The 21,136-nt window shown below is 38.8% G+C and overlaps 1 protein-coding gene and 1 long non-coding RNA gene across 4 annotated transcripts in view; one reads left to right on the forward strand and one right to left on the reverse strand.

Moving 5' to 3' along the window:
* PRDM1 (PR/SET domain 1) overlaps positions 1 to 1,490 on the reverse strand; it is a 19,962-nt gene extending 18,472 nt beyond the window's left edge. The window contains exon 1 of the mRNA XM_077487177.1: positions 1,353 to 1,490. The gene's annotated coding sequence lies outside the window, so the exon portion shown is untranslated. The remainder of the gene's footprint in view (positions 1 to 1,352) is intronic.
* The window catches only part of LOC143987966 (uncharacterized), an 11,812-nt gene extending 2,574 nt beyond the window's left edge, over positions 1 to 9,238 (forward strand). Inside the window, exons 1-3 of one of the 3 annotated variants that reach the window (XR_013276725.1) lie at positions 148 to 743; positions 4,310 to 4,430; positions 7,573 to 9,238. This is a non-coding gene — a long non-coding RNA (uncharacterized LOC143987966). Of the gene's footprint in view, positions 1 to 147; positions 744 to 1,572; positions 1,745 to 4,309; positions 4,431 to 7,572 lie in introns of those variants that run through there. The other 2 variants (XR_013276724.1, XR_013276723.1) reach the window with 2 other exon arrangements.
* The last annotated feature ends 11,898 nt before the right edge of the window (positions 9,239 to 21,136 follow it).

The following is a 21,136-nucleotide window of genomic DNA, read 5'->3' on the forward strand; positions in this document are numbered from 1 at the left end:
CCTCCTGCCACACAGGGATGATGCGTGTTTCCGATAATCTCTCCGAGTACCTGACCTACTTCCTGGCATGGTCTTTTCAGGACCAGTCTTCAACCCCATCTGGACCTTTGCCTGAAGCTGCTCTGCCTCCAGCCACCCCCCCCCCCCCCTCCCTTACAAGCCCACCAGCCTGTAGAAAACAGCAGGCAGCGAGGTGAGAGCCATCACAAGACAGATCAATACTCTGCCGCACCAGACAGTACTGTACGCTAATCTGCAATAACAGCTAATCATGCTCAATTTGGCTCACCAGTGATTAAACTGTACTTTTCATTAAGCTCAGAGAACAAGACAGATGCACATTGGCAAGCTACAGAATCATATCTGTTAACCCTTTTTAGAACGTCTGCTGAATTTTCATGCTAAAGAGTATGACCTGGACACATGACGCAGAATCGCCAAGTATAAGAGGGTTTACCTATATCGTTGAGATTTCTTGGTACCTTGTCTAAGCATGCTACAGTGGCAGTCCGGAGGAAAGTTCATACACATGAGCACTACAAAGCTAACTTAAAATTCTCTCAAATGACAAAAACAAGCCACATCTGCATGTCATTTCTTTACAATACAATCCTTTCATCATTTGGAGTATCACCAATGGCGTAAAAGCCGAATAAACTCTTACGGGATATGACGATACAGATTAATAGGCAATCTTTCCTAAAGAGTCCTCACCATACGTCACATCAATATCCGTCAGACTGGTAACAGCACATCCCAGATAACTCACTTTTTGTTTGTGATAATGCAGAAGCAAGCAGCACCCAGCAGAAGCTTAACTGATAAAAGGGTGTCAGGTTGAAACCATTCATCAAATAGAAGGGTCCACACTAAAACAAGGGGGGCAAGGAAGTAGATTTATCTGATACAGTAGATTAACTTGTATAAATAACATGGTGAAAAGTAAACACAGCTACTCCAAAGTCTCTCCAGTACACAAAGACAATCAGCAGGGGATCCACACCAATCACCATTATAGCAGCAAATGACTTCTAACTAGTTTAATTATGGCTGTATACTTCATTCTAACTGCTCATAAGCTCATCAGAATTTACATAGTTAGCTAAGACTATAAAATTGTTAAACCGAATCTACACAGGACTGCACATTTCACAAAATAATAAAATTAACCTGTTTACGTGGCCATCAAAACATCAACAGCAACAAAAAACAAATCTAAAATAAAATAAACAACATCTAAAATAATTAAATAAAAAATCTAAAACAAAAAAAAAAAATCAAAATTGAATCAGCAGTCATAAAAATGCATAGAAATGATAAATCAATCCATGTGTAAAGTTAATGTCCAATACCTTGGGATATTTCCATACAGTAGGTCTTCAGGTTGGAGTAAGTGCATTCCAGTTTTAGTCCATGTGTAACATCTGTGACTAAGTCGCACGCATTCACTGTCTGCTGCATACACACTCTCACTGGCTCTTTAAATCTAGCCGTCTCTCAGACTGCTTCAAGGATTTTAAAGTTTTCCCTTACTGCGAGCTTCGCCCTCCCCCTTGCTCCTCCCCATGAGTAATTAAGCTTAACAAGAGCAATTAACAAAACAAACTCTTTTTTTGGGGCCAGGCTGATAATTCCGATTGCCAAATTGTTTTAAGATGTGCATGACAGTTTGCTTAGGCTGAGTGAAATGTGGAAGAAAAGGAGGAAGAAAGAAAACCTCCACAACAAGCAAGTCGGGGTCAGGGTATGAATTTGGTTTATAAGCCACATGAACTGTTTGCTCTGAGACAAAGTAAAATGATTGTCCTCCCAAGCAAGTCATATGACAATGACGTTTATTTTTTAAAAGGCTAATTCCAAAACCTTCAGTCTCAGCAAGAAGAAACTATCCAGAACAAAGTTATGTCAAATTTTAAACTGGAAACCAATGTAATTGATGATCGTGAGATCCAAATATACAATGTAATGTACTTCAAAGGTTAAAAATAAAGCCTGTCATTTTTTTACTGTAATAAGTACACTAAATAACTAAATATCATATCTGTGTAATAAGTATAATGAAGTAACATATCTGAAAATAATGCCTGGGTAATAGGTACAATAAAGAAGTAGCATATCTATAAACAATGCCTGGGTAATAGGTACAAGAAAAAAGTGACATGTCTAAAAATAATGCCAGGGTAACAAGTACAATAAAGAAGTAAGATATTTAAAAATCTATTTAAATTCTTTAATGTAAAGTAAATCCTTTAATTTAAAACCCCTTTTAAATAAATCGCTCTCTGACATAGATTGTATTTCAAGCATATGACCATTTCGTAGGTAGATTTTTGGAGTTTAAATTGACCAAATCACTTCTTTACTATATTGTAGGAACATTAAGGATTCTCAATTGAGGAACTTTGTTACAGAACTCATATATATATTTTTCTAATATTGAATACAAAAGCATATTCACCAGTCATTTAGAAATAAGGATTGAAAATTTAGGAATCTATAATGAAAACAGATATTTTAGACCAGATTTCCTAAAACACACATTCTAAGCTTTATATTAACAATTTACTATATACATATTTTTTTTTATATATTTTTTGCCTTTTGTGGAAAATGCATTCTGTAAAATATAAATATATAGAGAGATATACATGTTTATGAATAATACATTTTTATAGGTAATGCACAAAAAGGTTTTTTTTCTTTAACATATGTACTAAATACCTACACTTCAGCTCTCCCAATGAATACCAGTCACATATGAAATCTCTCCAAATATCTTATAAATAAACATATTTATTTATTTGTTTGCCATTTTTGATCTATACTTCACATATTTTTTTAAAATGTGTATTGAACTTTCATTTAAGGACCATCAAGATTTATTTTGTAGTCTAAAATAATTAGACCCTCACATGATTTTTTTTAAAAATACATATAGTTCAATAGGGTTGATTTACTAAATCTGGAGAGTGCAAAATCTGGTGCATCTCTGCGTGTTAGCCAATCAGCTTCTAACTTCAGCTGCACCAGATTTTGCACGGTCCAATTTTAGTAAATCAACTCGAATGCTTGATGACTTGATATAATTATAAATTATAAAAAGACTCAACATTTGGATATGTATTTTGTATATAGCACTTTGATTCAGTGTCCTCATATGACCCTGTTATGTCTGCTTTTATTCTACAATGTGAAAGACAATATTCAAAGCTAGTTTCTGATCAATACACTTTCATGGACTGCATTATTTCATGCTTTACAAGGGATTGGACAACCATGTTTGACATACTTGCAGCATAACACTTTTGAGCTTTACATAGAACAAACCTTATTTAATGCTTGTGCAGGGAACTGAAACAGCCTATGTGGCAAATGTGTTATGCACACCTATTTCCTTTTATGAATGGTCTAATTTACCATAAGCTGTCCTCCTGTCCTCTTACGCACCAAATGAATGACAGCCTGTACTTTGGTGTGCCACCTGTTGGCATTCTTGCAATAGCTCACTGGCTAAATGTTCTATTTTACAAATCAACCACAACTAGCACATCAAGAACTACTTTTACTGCTGTTCTTTACTTAACACTGCAATTTTTCATACCCTTGTAAATATTCAATTTTGACATGACAGGGTTTGTGGAAAGGTGTAACATGTAAAGTTTTGTAATTGCGCTAATTGTGATTATCAGCTTAAATCAATGCATGTATTTATAATAGTATACATTAATTCAGCTTAAGTTATAAAATATCATTACTAAAACTCATGCTCTCATTCTGTGAAAAATGACAACAGTCGCTTTCTAATGGTCATAAAATAGCACCAGGCAGATAGCTGTGGTATATGGTTATTATATAGACATTCAATCACTACTCACCCTTGCTTGATAAACATGAACTCTGAACTAAGGAGGTGCAGCTAGACTATGTTCTTTACTAAAGACCAGCCACAAAATAAAAAAAAAAAGTCTATATGCCTGCAGTAGAGATCTTAATATTTGAGGGAAAATAGAAAGAAAATAAAGATGAATTAAAAGCACAATATCCCTTAACAATCAATGGTGATTTGTTTTTATTAAATTAACTTTATATTTTACTTTATTACACTGCCTATGTTAGGCATATGCATATCATTATTTTAATGATCTCTTAAAGGGTCCATATAGACACAAAAAGGTATTTTTTTCTTAGCTTGAACAATTTTTTAATGTTGCGAATATTTCAATGTCAGAAGTGATAAAAATTTTACTGCTAAGTTTATAAAAATGAAAGGATAATATTCATTTTCTCAACTTGATTCTTATTTTTGCAGGATGTAAAGGCTGAGGCTGATATTGGAATAGCATACTTTTTGAAGCATCTTGCTATTTAACATAGAGACCATTATTGTAACAGATAATGACTCTAGGATCTTCTTCATATTTTGCCAAAAAGTAAGTTGTCTTTTGTAGCTTGCAAATGAAGGCTGGTAACTATGATTTGTCTTTCAGAACTGGCTATATAAGAGTATGTGTATTCTCCGTTTCAATGAAAGATGAAAAATATGGTTTGTCTTCCAGTTCTTAATTGATTGTAGGGATTTCCCACCATGCTGGAAAACTTTTGTGAACAAATGGAACAACCCTATAGCTTTAAAGTATAAGTAAATACAAACCTTCTTTTTTTTTTTTTTTGATAAAGTGCAGAGCAGTGAGAACACCTGTCACGTTTTTATTGCTGTCTGTTTCCGTTATAAAAATCAAATTGAAAGAAAATCACACATTTTCAGAACAGAACAGTAATAAAGGGGGAATCTTCCAATGAGCACACTAGTTTGGGTGACAACTAGGGATTCCCTAACTTTGGAGGAATTTCCATTCACTTCCTGTTTTGGCTATGGGACAGGAAGTAAAGGGAAATCTCCCTTGTGGGACACAGATGTAAAAAAAGAAACCTGACCGGGGTTATAACCCTCCTTGAGGCTGGATTCACACCATTGCGAATTGGATGCGGGTTCCCTGCATCCAGTTCGCAATAGCACGAGATTTGGCCAGATCTCTATGGAGCCAGTTCACTTATCTCCACTGTGGCTGCGGTGCGAATTTCCATGGGAGCCCTGTGCGTCTTTTGGCTCATTTCAGATCTGAGGGATGAAATCAGACCTGAAATGGTGAGCCAGGACTCACCGGACCCCTGCTGTGAGCCGCATGTGCCGATAGTGTAAACCCAGCCTTACTGTATCCAAACTGAAAAAAAAAAGGGTTTGCCTTCAGTTCTACTTGAACTTAAACGTAAACACTAGTTATCACTCTTAACCTCTTCAGTTATCATTAGCAATCCTTAGGTCCATTTTATTGATAATGAAAGTGATGTGGTCATGTATGGCCAGTTTTAAACTTGCCATGATCTCAGATTTCAAATAATTGGTAAATGAACAGTCAAAGCCCGATATGACAAGCCCTACACTCAATTTGCATTTCAGCTAGCCCATGCATGTGAAATTATATTGTGGGACTGCTTATTTCGGTGGTGCTAGGTTATTTCCATTTGTTTCTGATTTGTGAACAGAGATGAATGGAACATCTGACAAAACTTTCTAACAGCCTCTTGTTGAGCAGTTGTGCTGAAAATATTTATACTATCATACTCCATATGTCACCAGTTTTATTGAAATCTCAGTTAAGTATGATGTGCTTTCACGGCAGCAATTCTAAGCAGGGGTATGCTGCTGGTACCACTTTTTTTAGGGAGAAGGAGGGGTGCTGAAACAGTAGCATTGGGACAGGTTTCTAAAGTGTCCAGTAGATGTTCTTCTCCAGAGCTTTTGACCATTGGGCATCTAATTGCCTCCAGAGGTGAGATAGTCACTCTTGTTTATAAGCTATTATTACCCTTGAAGATTGAACCTGCTTTGGCACGCTCTTCAGCAGCAGATCTTCAATAGATTTTTTTCTCGCGTGTGTGAGAAAATTGATACAATCTTCATCTCAAACAAACTTCCAGATTGTTTCGGGCACAAAACTTGCATGATAACTGTATACATCTGCCAGTGCTGTCAAACTGCAGTTTTACTTTGCATGCTGTCCAAACAGTATCTGAACAGACAGTAAGATTGTGGCAACACTCAACTGTATAGACTACAGGCAAATTAGATGAAAAAAGTTTTTCTTTTGCGGTAATGGCTGGTTGCTTACCTTTCTTATATTGGTTATACTCTAATCATATTTTCCGGCAAGTACAATTCAGACATGTTTTCGTGCATGACCAAAAAATATGTAGAAGAAAGTGCCTTTTGGAAAAAATATGAAGAATTCAGTAACAAAAAATACATAATAGGGTGGATGATTTCTGTTGTTGGATTATCCTGTGAACAGTTCAATAAACTTTTTCCAGCATTATTGCCATATTCGAAAGTCCTGCGAAAAATTCATGAAATCAGACAGTTTTCCTGTTATTTCTGACATGTGATAAATTCAGGCAGTTCCTTTGTGTCACACTTACATTCTGTTGCTAAGGTTGCAACATAATAATTTAGAGATGCCACCATATCTAGGATAAAAAAAGTGAAGGTAAATAATACCTCAATCATGTTGGAGTAAAGCCCCTTCACACTAGTGCAACTTCTGATGGCCACAGAATTGCATGACAAGGAAAATCACATTGTTTTCAGTGGTGCCCTGCAATTTCAGCCCCATAGACTTCAATGTTAAACACTCACAGAAGTTGCATCGGTATAAATTGTGTTGCACGTGTAAGTATTGTGTCGTAGATACACTTATTTCTGAAGCAATTCTGTAGCAAATTCACATAGACTTTAATGATAGTTAACTGAACCTATTGCAAGTTGTGCTATTTATTGCAGAGGCAGGAGACAGATTTCTTATGACTGTCTACCACACTATTTAAGAATTCCAGGATATGAGTTTGTAATGGTCTTTACTCTGGGCTGGAGCTTGAGTAGATAAAATCTAAAATCCCAAATCTAAAACACACTGCAGACTGGGTGTGCTCTGTCAAATAAAAGGATCTTTGATAATGTCTTATTCATATCATTAATAAAATATTGTGAAGAAGGATGGATTATCACTAAGAACAAGCCAGCGTCATGTCAATTTAGGAGCACACTCCTTGCACACTCCACTAGCGGAGTCCCCTATTAAAGAAACACCTCTGGTAATCTTTTCAATTAAGTGCACTCAACACAAGGCACAAGCCAAGGCTGCCCATATGTTGTGTTCCAATCACCCAAATATTAAAGCCCTTATAATTGATTTATCTAAAGAACATTCAACAGATTCAAGGTGGCAGCCAGCCAGGAAATCCCAGCAGAAGATGACAGAGTGATGGGAGCTCAGAACGATTTTGCCAGTTTGTTTTTCTTTTCTCCTTCTGGGTTCATTAAAATAATCCAATTATGGATCACTAAAGTATTTATCATCTGCCAAAACTTGTGCTACACTAAAAAAAAAAAAAACTTGAGAGCTTAACTATAATGTTATAATTTATATTTATTTATAGCTGTCCATAGATATTTGTTTTATAAATGCTTTATTCTCATATTGTCTGATCGTGTATTTTTATTTTTTATTTTTATAGGTGTGGAGGATAAAGGGAGAACAGGAAGACATGTGTTGCTTATCCTGGGGTAAGAAGTAGTCATTGGACTGAAAAAAAATTCAAGATGAATGACTGCTATTTCCCTCCAAATCAGTACTTCCAATGTCAATGTCTGTGGATATTGAAAACACAAGTGTTCTAACAGAAATTCCTAAAAACTTTAAGCTACATTGGCATCTGCTAATTAATAATATATATTACAGAGGAGGAACATGTTTCACATTCAGAACAATAAGTGGTTAAAATTCACAATATATTTTTTTCTTAGAAGGAGGCAGATCAGTACATCTTTTTGATGCTGTCTCCTGTGTGCTTAAGCAATGATCTAATGTGCTGGGAACACACAAGATGACACAAAAGTGTTCTGGCTGGAAGGAAAGCCCCTTCGATCCCAGCTGCAGTTGGAGAGAACAGCTCACTAGAGTGCATTTTTCCAGCAGAAATATTTAGCTTGGCCACCAGCCAGAGAATGCTGGAAGAATAGACTGAATTAGGGGATTTACCTTCCACGTGCTTGGCACGCGTCGTTAGAGACTCTTAGCAACTCTCTCCACTCAGTTTCTAGCTCTGTTCTCCTAATAAACAACGTATTTTAAAAAGGAATTAATATATCTACAAAGTAACAGGACAATGTGAATTATAATCACTGCAGTAATAGGTACCTTACTAAATGTATTTCCATATGTAAATATTTTACAATTGCTGTCTATTTTGGAATGCAAAATTTACATTTGATCCATAATTCTTTGTGCAGCTCTTTGTAATACATTTGTGTAATAAGGTCTAAGAATAATTTATAAGTCTCCCTGATGTTTCAGAAGTGAATGCTTCTAGGCTGACTTGTATTATCTCTTAGGGACATCGTAATAGGGCCTCACCGTATTTAGTTGTTGCCTCTGCCTATCTCTGTCATGCTATTTCATTCTGCCCACTGAAAAAGGTGAGTCTTGATTTTCTTGCTAATTTTCTGTTATGTAAATGAATAAGTAAAAGTGAAACCTCACTAGATCTAATGCAGTGTGTGGGTGGAGTTGAGATATGAAATTGGTATATTAAATTCATTGGCATCTCTGCAAAACTGAAATGTGGGTTTTGAATAGACTTATCTTTGATATTTGACAGTTCTAAGAAAAGGTCTGACTGTCAAAATGCATCACACACAGAGAAAGGCCATATAAGTATCCTGTAAATTTGTTTGGGATGTTTCCCAAAGGAGCCAAACTAACTTTTGCATTTGCATGGGGTGGAGTACACACCAGGAACATAAACCTAAGGCAACTCTTTCTGGTACTAGGTGATTCCTTGAATATCATGTGCGCTACCAAATATTAAATGTACATAGATCCAGAGTGGTGAGGGCTTCTAGTTTATGTTGTCTTTGCGCTGACACAGAAGAACTATAAGGAAAATTGGAAATCCAACTAATAATCAGATATGTGCTAAAGCTACATGCTGAAATTATTGATGAACCATAGAATTTGATAAGCCAGTTCCATGCAATCCTCTTCATTCTGAAGGTACTTAAGCATGGGCATCAAAGTCTGTTTCTGCCCATTACATTATAGCTTCAGGAGTGGGACTATGCGTAATATTAAAAGTTTTCATAACAATTGAATACTGGAAAATAAATGTAAAAAGCTTCAAATATGGCTTTGCAGGTGAGAATTGGGTGAATCTGGAGCATTAATCCATCTGGCAACTAATGAGATGTTGGAACTCCACATAAACAATCACATTGGCCTTATGTGTATTGTACACAAAGTCAATAAATACAGTTGTTAAATGGAGGGGTGAGCTGCAAAGTAGATGTGAATGTATTTATTAGTCAATCAGTGCAATGTAATGAGTGATGCATGTTCACACCCCATTAAGACGCATGAAGACATTTACACCCCATTAACCAAGAGGGGAGGGATATTCTCACCTATCCTGGCACTTCTACTGCAGTTTATTTTTCTGCTGTGAAAACACTAACAGACTGCAACAGTTCTGTGCTTATTTACATTGGAAAACATTTCCTCAAAGCCTAGAAACAGAAGTTGGAATGGATGAGTGACTGGCTTTTCACTTGTAAATACAATGTGAAAAACCAACTGCACATTTAAAAGCTTGGATCAGAAATCAACACATCAAGAGATAGCAAAATCTCCTAATATTACACTTGTAACTTTTTTGCATTTTAATAAATAGTCCAAGAGTAGTTCTGTTTTGAGGCATAAGGCCAATTTATCTTAGATATGTTGTTTTATGGTGCCAAAACCAGGTAGTACTAGGCACTGATTTTCTGGTGCAGAAACACTGGTAAAAAAAACATTGATCTGTACTGCAATGGCACCTTGGACCACGCTGACTGGATCCATATCTGGGAGGCCAACAAGTCCGCCTCACAGAATGTTTTTGCCCTAGAAACAAACTATAAAGTTCTCACTAGGTGGTACTTGATCCTCGCCAGGATATCCAAATTCCTGCCCTCATATCCTTCTCATTGTTTTCGGGGATGTAACTCTGCAGGCTCTCACCTTTACATATGGTGGGAATGCCCAGTGGAACAATCCCTCTGGTTTGATGTGTTCCACATCCTTACTAAACTTTTTGACACTTCCATTACACCAGACCCCGCAGTAGCGCTCCTGAACCTGAAACCACCCTCTGTTTCCCAACCAAAAGTTCAAATTATGCCTCCAAGTAACAACTGCGGCCAAACAAATAATAGCGTGAGTGTGAAAAACCCCCACTCTATTTGTACTGACTACCCAAAACAGAGTAACACAAGCTCTGATCCACACCAAAATAGAAGATGTGCTGCTGGACAAAGTATACAAATTTGAAAAAATCTGGAGCCCTCGGATAGATTACTACTTGCCTTCTAACCTTGATCACTCACTTTTACATCTGTAACTACCCTCAGGCAAGCACATAATGCTGCTCCCCAAACACCCTCCAAAGGACCCAGCCCCCCCCCCCCCGGGATAGGCACCTCACCCCCCACTCCCCCTCTACCTTCTCCTCTACTTTCCACCTTGGCTTCCTCCCCTTCTATCACTCATCCCCCCTCCATTATGGTTCACCATAATCTTAATACTTCTCTTCCCTCCAGGCCCACTGCTGCTTGGAGCCCCTATGGTCCCTTTTTTTTCTTCCTCCCTTGCAGGGAATGTATTATTATTATGTTCAGTATTTGTATTTCTGTCAGGATAACGCACTAGACTACAATTGTGTTCTGGATGCAATATGTCCACTGTTTTCTAATAATATAGCTTCCATTGGACTCTTCTATATGATGGACTAAACTCCTGGTCATACCCTTTCTCATCCCTAATTGTTTGACAATACCTGTCACAATATGTTCCGATGTCTACCTGTGACATGTTTTACTGGATCTTGTCTATTTCTGCAAATAAATAAACAGTTTGAACAAGTAAACATATTGATCTGCAACCTGTAAATCCAAACTTTAGCCCAATCTGTAGTCTGACCCTCTTCTCATCTGTCAAAGCGAAATAAGCAGGTTTTTTTTTGGAAGGTAACAAATCCCCCCCCCTCCCCCCCCCAGGTACCACATGCAAAGATGGGAACAGCATACAAACTCAAATTCAAATCTCTGATGCTAATAAGAAAGCCACTGTGCTCTCGTGGAATTCTGTAGCTGACTCTGCATTTCAGCTGTTTACTTGTTTTTTTAGTAATTGCCATCTTCAGACAACTAAAATTTAGACAGAACAACTCAGATGGAATTGAGATGGGTAAGACCAAGAATTTATGTTTACCAGCCACTGAAGTGTTTATCCTCAGGATGCTGGGAATGTGCCTGAACACCTGGCTACACTCCCAGGTCTATGGGCACCACTAGATTGTCCAAATCCTTTTCACATTAAAAAAGAAATCTAGAACAATCTCAACCATCTACCTCATATTTGGTTAAAATATATCAAACTTGGGGTTTGGACTTGAGATGAGTAGCTTGGATAACAACTTGTCATCTTGCCCATTTGATCTCATGAGTGTAAGAAGTCTTAGCCCTTGTACACATGGTCGGACATTATGACAACAAAATCCGTCGGATTTTGTCTGAAACTGGTGTTGCATACACACGGTTGGACAAAGTTGGCGGAAAATCCAATCGTTCGTAACGTGATGACGTTATTTAGTTACGACAGGACTACGTTCAGGCTAGTAGCCAATAGCTTTGGTCTAGGAATTTGATCTGAGCATGCGTGGCACTTTGTCCGATCGGAATTCTCTACAAACGATCGGACAAAGTCTGATCGGATCATGTTGTCGGAAAATTTTATAGCCCAGCTCTAAAACTTTGTCGGTCAGATATTTCAACGGAAACAGTCCGATGGAGCCCACACACAGTCGGATTATCGGACATTTTCCGTCGGAATGTCCGACCTTGTGTACAAGGGCTTAGAAGTATCCACTCCAAAGACCAGTGATCAGCTTCCGCACATCACTGGGTGTTGGAGAACTTTCTTTAGACATTTTTGTTTTGTTTTAATTGCTGATATTTTCTCTCTAAAGTAAGCTGGTGCCAAGGGACTGTGGCAACACTACCATTCCCAGGTCTGTAGGCGTGTTTATGAACACATCAAAGGAAAAACCTGTTCAAAGGTAGCATGAAACCTGCCTCTGACTTCCCTGTAATGTTCATGGCCATTTTTTTTTCATTGGGCTAAAGCATGGGTGCTAAACCCGTGGCCCTCCAGTTGTTGCAGAACTACAATTCCCATCATCATACTTCTGCTTTTGGGAGTCATGCTTGTAATGGTCAGCCATGCAATGCCTCATGGGACTTGTAGTTCTGCAACAGCTTGAGGGCCACAGGTTGAACACCCATGGGCTAAAAAATACGTCCACTTTTGGTAACATATTACGTGTCACTCCCAAATTTATGGTGTGATATGTTACTTTTAAGCACCCCCTACTTGCCCCCCCTTTGACAGCAGGCAGGGCATCCTCTTCCCACACCCACTGTCACATTTCGAAAACAGCGTGGCTGTGTGGGGCTACGCCCACACAGCTGCATCATTCATTCACAGAGTTTTTTGAATGAATGAACTACAAGTCCCATCTACCACTGCGGCAAATATACTTGTAGTTATAATGGGCTGCTATCACACTGATCAGCAACTTTACAGTTAATTCATTCTTCCTCTAGCTTTGTAACAGAAAGCATGTATGGCTATATGGGCACAAAGCTGGAGGAAGACAGTGCCAAGAGCCTGAAATTGCATCTGCGATCAGCAGATGTTTTTTCAGGTTTCTGTAAAAAAAATAAAAAATAAACACACATTTTGAATTTTACCTGCAAAATTATGTGCACCTAGCTTTTAACTATGAGCCCTAGAAATGTGCTGAAACTGACTACAGGTCCTGGAAATGATCCACATTGGAAAATGAATTGCTGAATCAGGCATAAAAGTATACATTGGAACTTCCTCTAACAATAAAATAAACAATATTTTGTGTGTGTAACAGTGAACCATCTTGATCAATAGCTGTGGTGAAAGCATACAGTTACTGCAGGAACATTTTTGTATACTTATATAACTAGAAAATGCCTAACGTTATCCTGATATCATGATTTTAAGAATATTGGCACTAATAACTATGGAAATATATATTTCAAATAGACAGATTTCTTGCTGTGTACACAGTTGTAGTGTTACATATGAATTTTTAACAAATATAACTGAATATAATGAATGAATTCTCCTGTCACTGTGTGTTCTTTCCTCTCCGATTTTCAGGGCTGTATAATTAGGCTTACAATTAGCCAAGATACAGTAGCTGTGTTACAGCAGATTTTGAACAACTCCCTCCCAGGGTATTGAGAGTATAGTTGGCATAAATGATGGGCATCCATATGGCCACACAAATAAATACTGTTAAAACATGGTCTCATACCCAGGAGAATGGCATGCTGGCTGCCAGGGGGTTGGCATCATGAGCTAAGCCAGTGAAACTAGCCTGATATGACAATATTGTGGAGACCTCACACGCTGAACGTGAAGAGGGTATAATGCAAGCATTATCCTCAAGTTATATGACTGTTATTCCTTTCTGTTGTTTAATAAGGCCATCGTTTTCCTCATGGTGTGTATGTGTTTTTAAATCAAAGGATATTAAGTAAATATCCTTGCAGTGCTTATATCAAATATAATACTCACAGATTCAATTACCTAAATATTTAACTACAACAGCCCTTTGCTACACAGTCTCGTGCTTTTGTATGTAACCTAAATTAATGATTAGAAGACTAGCATATAAGCCATGTACCTCTATAATTACAGTGGATTAAATATTTCACAATAGGGCACAATGTTATTTAGCTAAAATTCATTCTCGAGCCTTAGCCATTTTTAAAAAAAAATCAAGCAAAAACACAGAAATGAATAATGCTATAAATGAAATATTCTGTGATTTGAAAAAGAAGCAACATCTTCACCAGCCTTTCTTCATTAAAATCTTATTTGCCTTTTAAGCTCCTTTTGATCACTAAAGTTATAAGAATCTTTATCCACCTCCCTCTCCTCTTGCGATGGTATCAGCGCATGGCTTGTGACTAGGCAGCATGATGAATTAAATGTATGACAGTTATGACAGGTGAGGAGTGCTTGGTTGGGGCTTACACAGCAGGGATAAGACAAAGCCCCCATTTAAGAACAAAACCCCCAGCCCGATTGTGATGCCATTAATGACAAACCACAGAATCACTCTTTATTTGCCCTTCTAAATGAGGAGCAAGCTGATACCACAGACAAAGCATTGTTAGGATGGAGGCCGTTTTCAAAGCCGCACAAGCAACTAATTTAAAAGGGCTGCCTGCTTGCTCAGCTTTTGACGTAAGTGTGTCTCAGCATTATCAATGTAGGATCCTCCATAAAACGGTGCATTAAAATCTAGCCACAAGTTTACAGCTGGCCTAAGTGGAATTATAGTATATAACCCTGAAAATCTATCTGCAGGGATCTGCCTAAGCCACAGGGTGAGACCAGACCAGCAAATCCAAAGAATTTTGGAAGTCAATCCATTAGGATTATTAGGAAGACCCCTTGATTTTGGAAACTGCAGTCTTAAATATAGCAAACTTGAACTTTCAAAATACACTTTGTCTTATCCTTTTCTAAAAGAAGTTTCTTTTGTTGAGTATAACAATCGTTCAAAGTGCATTTATTTTGTTTTCAGATTTTTGTTCAATTAAATATATTCCAATGTGTAACATTTCCTTTGAGCACACATAAGCCACAGAAATGTTTAACCCTATTAATTGTCATATCCCCACTGTACCAAATCATTTTTCCAAGCTATTCATTTCAAGATGTTAACATTTTAATATACCCATTTTCACACCGTCCCTCTTGAATGTATAACATTTTGTAAGTACTATATGAAGATATGATTTATTACTATCATTTCTAAAGGGAAACGAATATGTGTCATGTTCTATTATGAATATGCTACACAATGAAAGGCCAAAAAAAATGTCAACATGTACCATGTATTTAGTGTTTTTTTTTTTTAAGTTTTGAAGAGAAAATATGTTACCTCCTTAAAAAATAGCAATTTATCACTTCAGTTCCAAAGTTACAGATCAAAACCATGAATATTGTAATATAAATAATGGTGCAGAATAGGATCAGTGACCAAACCGTATATTAGTACGCTGCATAACAAAAAAAGAAAAAAAAAAAAGATATGCATATGGTTTTGCTACCAATTAGTATATCAAGAATATAATTCAAAGTATGTGAAAGGTGATAACAAATTCAATAACTTTCAATAACTCTTCCTCTATAAAAAGGTATGTATTTTTTTTTCCTCCTGGGGAAGGGGATATTCTTGTCATTTGTAATTTCAAGACCTGTCATAGGTGTAAGATACAGTTCTTAATTGAAGCCACTAGCCCCCTGTAATCTGCCATGTGTTTTTGCTTCAGTGGAATGGACCTGTTCATTTGTATTGGGTGCACAGGCCCCCCCACTGCTAAACCTCTGTGAGCCGTGTAGGCCTGGTTTGTGTCTGTCCACAACTCAGCACACCAAGAAATCTACATTTTGAGGACGAGTCAGAGAGGACATACAGGAAAACAGCTTTCAGTACCCTATCTGAGTGACAGAACACTTAACTTTCATCACCTGGGTCTGGCCATAGAAAGGAAACAGTTGTGGTTAATTATTGTCTCCTTACCGATCCCAGACAACTACTGTTTAATCATATGTCCAACTGATACAGGCTGGCAAAAAAAACTATTTTTAGTGAGGACAGTGATTTTCCTCCTTTCATCTATGAGTAATGTACTTCCTCTTAGTCTCTGCCATACCACAAGCCAGTCTGCACCAGATGCTGGATATTAGGCAAAATTAGAGACCGGGCATCATACCCCATATGAAGTGCTTTGATGTTTGAACTTTACTCACTTGAAGCTATTTTTAATTAAAGATATCCTACGCTTCGTCTCTTGTCTTTTTCTGTTGTCCTAATTACAATTTCAGTAAAGTTGCACTAATGCTTCCGGAACACAAAAAAAAAGGCAATTTATATATTACTTTTGGAGACCCTGTGACAAACAGTTACTCAGTTGAACTGAACTTTTAGAAACCAGATCACAGAGAAGAAAAAGTTATTGCAAGTGCAGCCAGTAATACTTTGCTGTTTGCTGCATTTAAAAAGTTAAACCTGTCACTTTCCTGATCAAAATCTTTTTTCCTGACAGTCCCTGGACATTGTTGGTCCTGCTTTGACTTTCTTATATCAAACAGTTCATCAAAGCAGAAAATGGTAAAGCTTTCTCTTACTTTTGTTATTTAACTACTAAATAACCGGAAGATCTTACCTCCTTAAGGACTAGAGCATATTTTGCGATTCAGCACTGTGTTGCTTTAACTGACAGCATTGTACCCAAACAAAATTGATGTCCTTTTTTACACACAAATAGAGCCTTCTTTTGGTGGTATTTGATCACCTCTGCGGTTTTTATTCTTTGTGCTATAAACAAAAAAAGACTGACAATTTTGAAAAGAAAGCAATGTTTTTTACTTTTTGCTATAATTAATATCCCTAAAAAATATACCGTATTTATCGGCGTATAACACGCACTTTTTCCCCCTTAAAATCGGGGGAAAGTCGTGGGTGCGTGTTATACGCCGATCCCCACTGTCTGCGAGTCAAAAATACAGAGCGCGGCCGAAAAATACAGAGCACCGCCGAAAAATACAGAGCCGATTGCTCGGCTCCGCTCGTAGTCCCGCTTCCCTGCTGTTTCTCTAGCGAGCGCTGCCGAAAAAAGATCGAGCCAACTGTACTGTGTACTCGGCTCGGCTCGGCTCGGCTTGCAGTCCCGCCCATACTGGGCAGGACTGCGAGCAGAGCCCAGCCGAATACATAGTACAGACGGCTCCGTCTTTTTCGGCAGCGCTCACTAGAGAAACAGCAGGGAGGCGGAACTACGAGCGGAGCCGAGCAAGTCGGCTCGGTCTTTTTCGGCGGCACTCGCTCGGTCTGTCTCGGCGGCGGGAAATTTAAACATGGGCAAGGCTGCAAACGGCGCTGGCCAAGCTGCAAATGACACTGCAAAGCTGCAAACAGCACTGGCCAAGCTGCAAATGACACTGATCATTCTGCAATGATGGACAAGGCTGCAGCTGCACACTGATAAGGGTGCATTGACTGGCATTTAAATGTAAGTTTTTTTTCCTTAAACTTCCCTCCTAAAACTTTTTTCCTTAAAATGCTCTCCTAAACTTGGGGTGCGTGTTATACGCCGGTGAGTGTTATACCCCGATAAATACGGTATTTAAAAAAATGACTTTCTCAGTTCAGGCCCATATGTATTCTTCTACATATTTTTGGTAAAAGAAAATCACAATAAGTGTATATTGATTGGTTTGCACAAAAGTTATAACGTCTACAAAAAAGGGGATAGATTTATGGCATTTTTATTTATATATTTTTTTATTAGTAATCTGATCTGCGTTTTTTATCCAAATTATGAGGGTGTTTAACCTAAAAAGACTGAGTTATTGCCAACATCCCAAAAAGTAGAATTTGCAAGGAAAAAGTACCCCCCCAGGAACATGGGACTTTTAAGGCAACTTGATAAAGAGATCAAGATATATATAGAAATAATTAACAAAATATATTGAGGTAGTATTAACCACTTGCCACCCGCCCTATAGACAATTGATGGTGGCAAAGTGGTTGCATAATCCTGATCGGACGTCATATGACGTGATCAGGATTTCGAGCCGCTGCGCGCCCCCGGGGGCACGCATCGTGGAGATCGTTGTTGCAGGGTGTCAGTCTGACACCCTGCAACTACGATCTCAGTAAAGAGTCTCCTCCGATGGAGACTGTTTACCACGTGATCAGCCGTGTCCAATCAAGGCTGATCACAGTGTAAATAGGAAGAGCCGGTGATCGGCTTTTCCTCACTCACGTCTGTCAGACGCGAATAGAGAAGAGCAGATCGGCTGCTCCTCTGACAGGGGGGGACTGTGCTGATCGATTATCAGCACAGCCTCCCGAGGATGCCCACACTGGACTGCCAGGGACACCACCAGACCACCAGGGATGCCCAGCAAAAGTTAATCCTCCCTAGACCACCAGGGATGCCAGTCAGTGCCACAATGGATGCCAATCAGTGCCCATAATGGATGCCAATCAGTGCCCACAATGGGCATCACTGATTGGCATGCATTATTGTTTGGCACTGATTGGCATCCATTAGTACAGTATAACATAATACAATGCCGCCTATGAGTGCCCACCTATGCCGCCTATCAGTGCCCACCTGTGCCGCCTATCAGTGCCCACCTGTGCCGCCTATCAGTGCCCATCCATGCCCATCTGTGCTGCCTATCCATGCCCATCTGTGCCGCCTATCCATGCCCATCTGTGCTGCCCATCCATGCCAATCCGTGCCAGCTATCAGTGCCAATTTGTGCCACCTATCAGTGCCCATCTGTGTCGCCCATCAGTGCCGCCTATCAGTGCCACCTATCAGTGCCACATATCAGTGTCCATTAATGCCACCTCATTGGTGCCACATCATTGGTGACCATCAGTGCCGCCTTATCAGTGCCCATCAGTGTAGCCCCATCAGTGCCGCTTCATCAGTGCCCATCAGTGAAGGAGAAAACGTACTTATTTACAAAGTTTTGAAACTGAAACAAAAAAAACATGTTTTTTTCGAAATTTTCGGTATTTTTTTATTTGTAGCGCAAAAAATAAAAACCGTAGAGGTGATCAAATAACACCAAAAGAAAGCTCTATTTGTGGGAAAAAAAATGATAAAAATTTCAAAATTGGTCTGATCAAAAACTAATAGGTGCATACATCACCAAATAGGACATACAATTGAAAATAAAAACAATACAGTTGATGTGGTTGAAAATTGTTGGTCTCCTTTGTGGTTCGCCAGGCGCGTTTCAGGATTTCAATATTAATCCCTTCATTAGGGACATTTCTTTCAGGAGAAATTAAACAAATGACGATCTATAACAAAACATAATAAAGTTCTGCGTATGCAAAACCATGGACAAGGAATGAGCATCGTTGGAGTTGGAAAAGGGGGGGATCACTCACCAATCTACCGGATACTACACTTTGACACTGCCAATATTTTAATATATATGTACACATATAGATGTAATGTACACCGATATGTGAAGCTTGTACAGGTGGGTTGGTACTGACAAGACCCCCACTTTGATACCTCGAACAGTAAGATCAAAGAACTCTATGGGCATGATGTTTGGATCTGTAGATCCCGGAAGAGTGTGTCAAAGCTTAAATGAGTCAAAATTGATCAGCTTATTGGTTGTCTAGTGTTGCTGGAATCAGAACCGACACGGTATGTTGGAATACCCAAAAGTTCTGAAATGATACAATATATATACACACATATGTCAAAATATTTAATTTAGCACACATATTATATTAAATTATATTAAAATGATTTGTTTGAATAAGTACCTAAGTACCTATTATTGAGGGCAATCCAAATTATTTGTACTATTAGTATGTGTGCTATATGAGCACATGAACACACACACACACACACATATATATATATATACATACACACTTGCAAAAAATGCCTCCATATCAGGCCTGAAAATCTATGCAAGCTGGCCATATATATAAGCATCTTTAAAGAGAGAGAGAAGCTTTTTATATATATACTTTTTTGTTGTTATCATGTGAAAAAAGTGTATTTAAAGCCACGTACACACGGGCGGACTGTCTGGCCAACTTAGTCCGTCGAAACACATTTCAGCGGACAGTCCGCTCGTGTGTGGGCTTCAGCTGACTTTTTCAGCGTGCAGTCTGGCCTACTAAGTATTTCGGAATTTCCGTAATACTGTCCATCATACTTTGGTTTCAGTGGACAATCCGCTCGTCAGTAGGCTAGTTCGACGGACTAAGTATGGCGCATGCTCAGAAAGGATTTACACGGCGAAAGGTTGCATTGCTGTGTATTGGACTTCCTATTTCTAGTCCCGTCGTACGTGCTGTACACGTCATCGCGCAAGCTTTCGACGGACTGTTTGTGCATCCGTGTGTGGTCAAGTCCGTTCATTCGAAAGTAGGACGGACTGTCCGTCGGATTGTCTGACGGACTAAGTTGGCCATACAGTCCGCCCGTGTGTACGTGGCTTTAGAGTGATTCTCTGGTTTTAATATTAAATGTGGTTTTAAGGGATTAATGTGTAAATGTGTTCCCTCAGCGTGTTCTAACTGTAGGGGGGATGGGCTACCTAAGACATGACAGAGATCACTGCTCCCGATGACAGGGAGCAGTAAATCCCTGTCATGTCACTAGGCAGAACAGGGAAATGCCTTGTTTACATCTGCATTTTCCCGTTCTGCCTCTCCTCGTGGACATACAGTGGTGTGAAAAAGTGTTTGCCCCCTTCCTCATTTCTTGTTCCTTTGCATGTTTGTCACACTTAAGTGTTTCGGAACATCAAACCAATTTAAACAATAGTCAAGGACAACACAAGTAAACACAAAATGCAATTTGTAAATGAAGGTGTTTATTATTAAAGGTGAAAAAAAATCCAAACCATCATGGCCCTGTGTGAAAAAGTGATTGCCCCCTAAACCTAATAACTGGTTGGGCCACCCTTAGCAGCAACAACTGCAACCAAGCGTTTGCGATAACGTGCAATGAGGCTTTTACAGCGTCCTCGAGGAATTTTGGCCCACTCATCTTTGCAGAATTGTCCTAATTCAGTTACATTAGAGGGTTTTCGAGCATGAACGGCCTTTTTAAGGTCATACCACAACATCTCAATAGGATTCAGGTCAGGACTTTGGCTAGGCCACTCCAAAGTCTTCATTTTGTTTTTCTTCAGCCATTCGGTGGTGGACTTGCTGGTGTGTTTAGGATCATTGTCCTGCTGCAGAACCCAAGTTCGTTTCAGCTTGAGTACACGAACAGATGGTCGGACATTCTCCTTCAGGATCTCTTGGTAGACAGCAGAATTCATAGTTCCTTTTATCACGGCAAGTCTTCCAGGTCCTGAAGCAGCAA

The sequence above is a fragment of the Lithobates pipiens genome, unplaced genomic scaffold, assembly GCF_037356315.1.
Source record: "Lithobates pipiens isolate NorthernLeopardFrog02 unplaced genomic scaffold, aLitPip1_a1.2 Scaffold_18, whole genome shotgun sequence".
Classification (NCBI taxonomy): domain Eukaryota; kingdom Metazoa; phylum Chordata; class Amphibia; order Anura; family Ranidae; genus Lithobates; species Lithobates pipiens.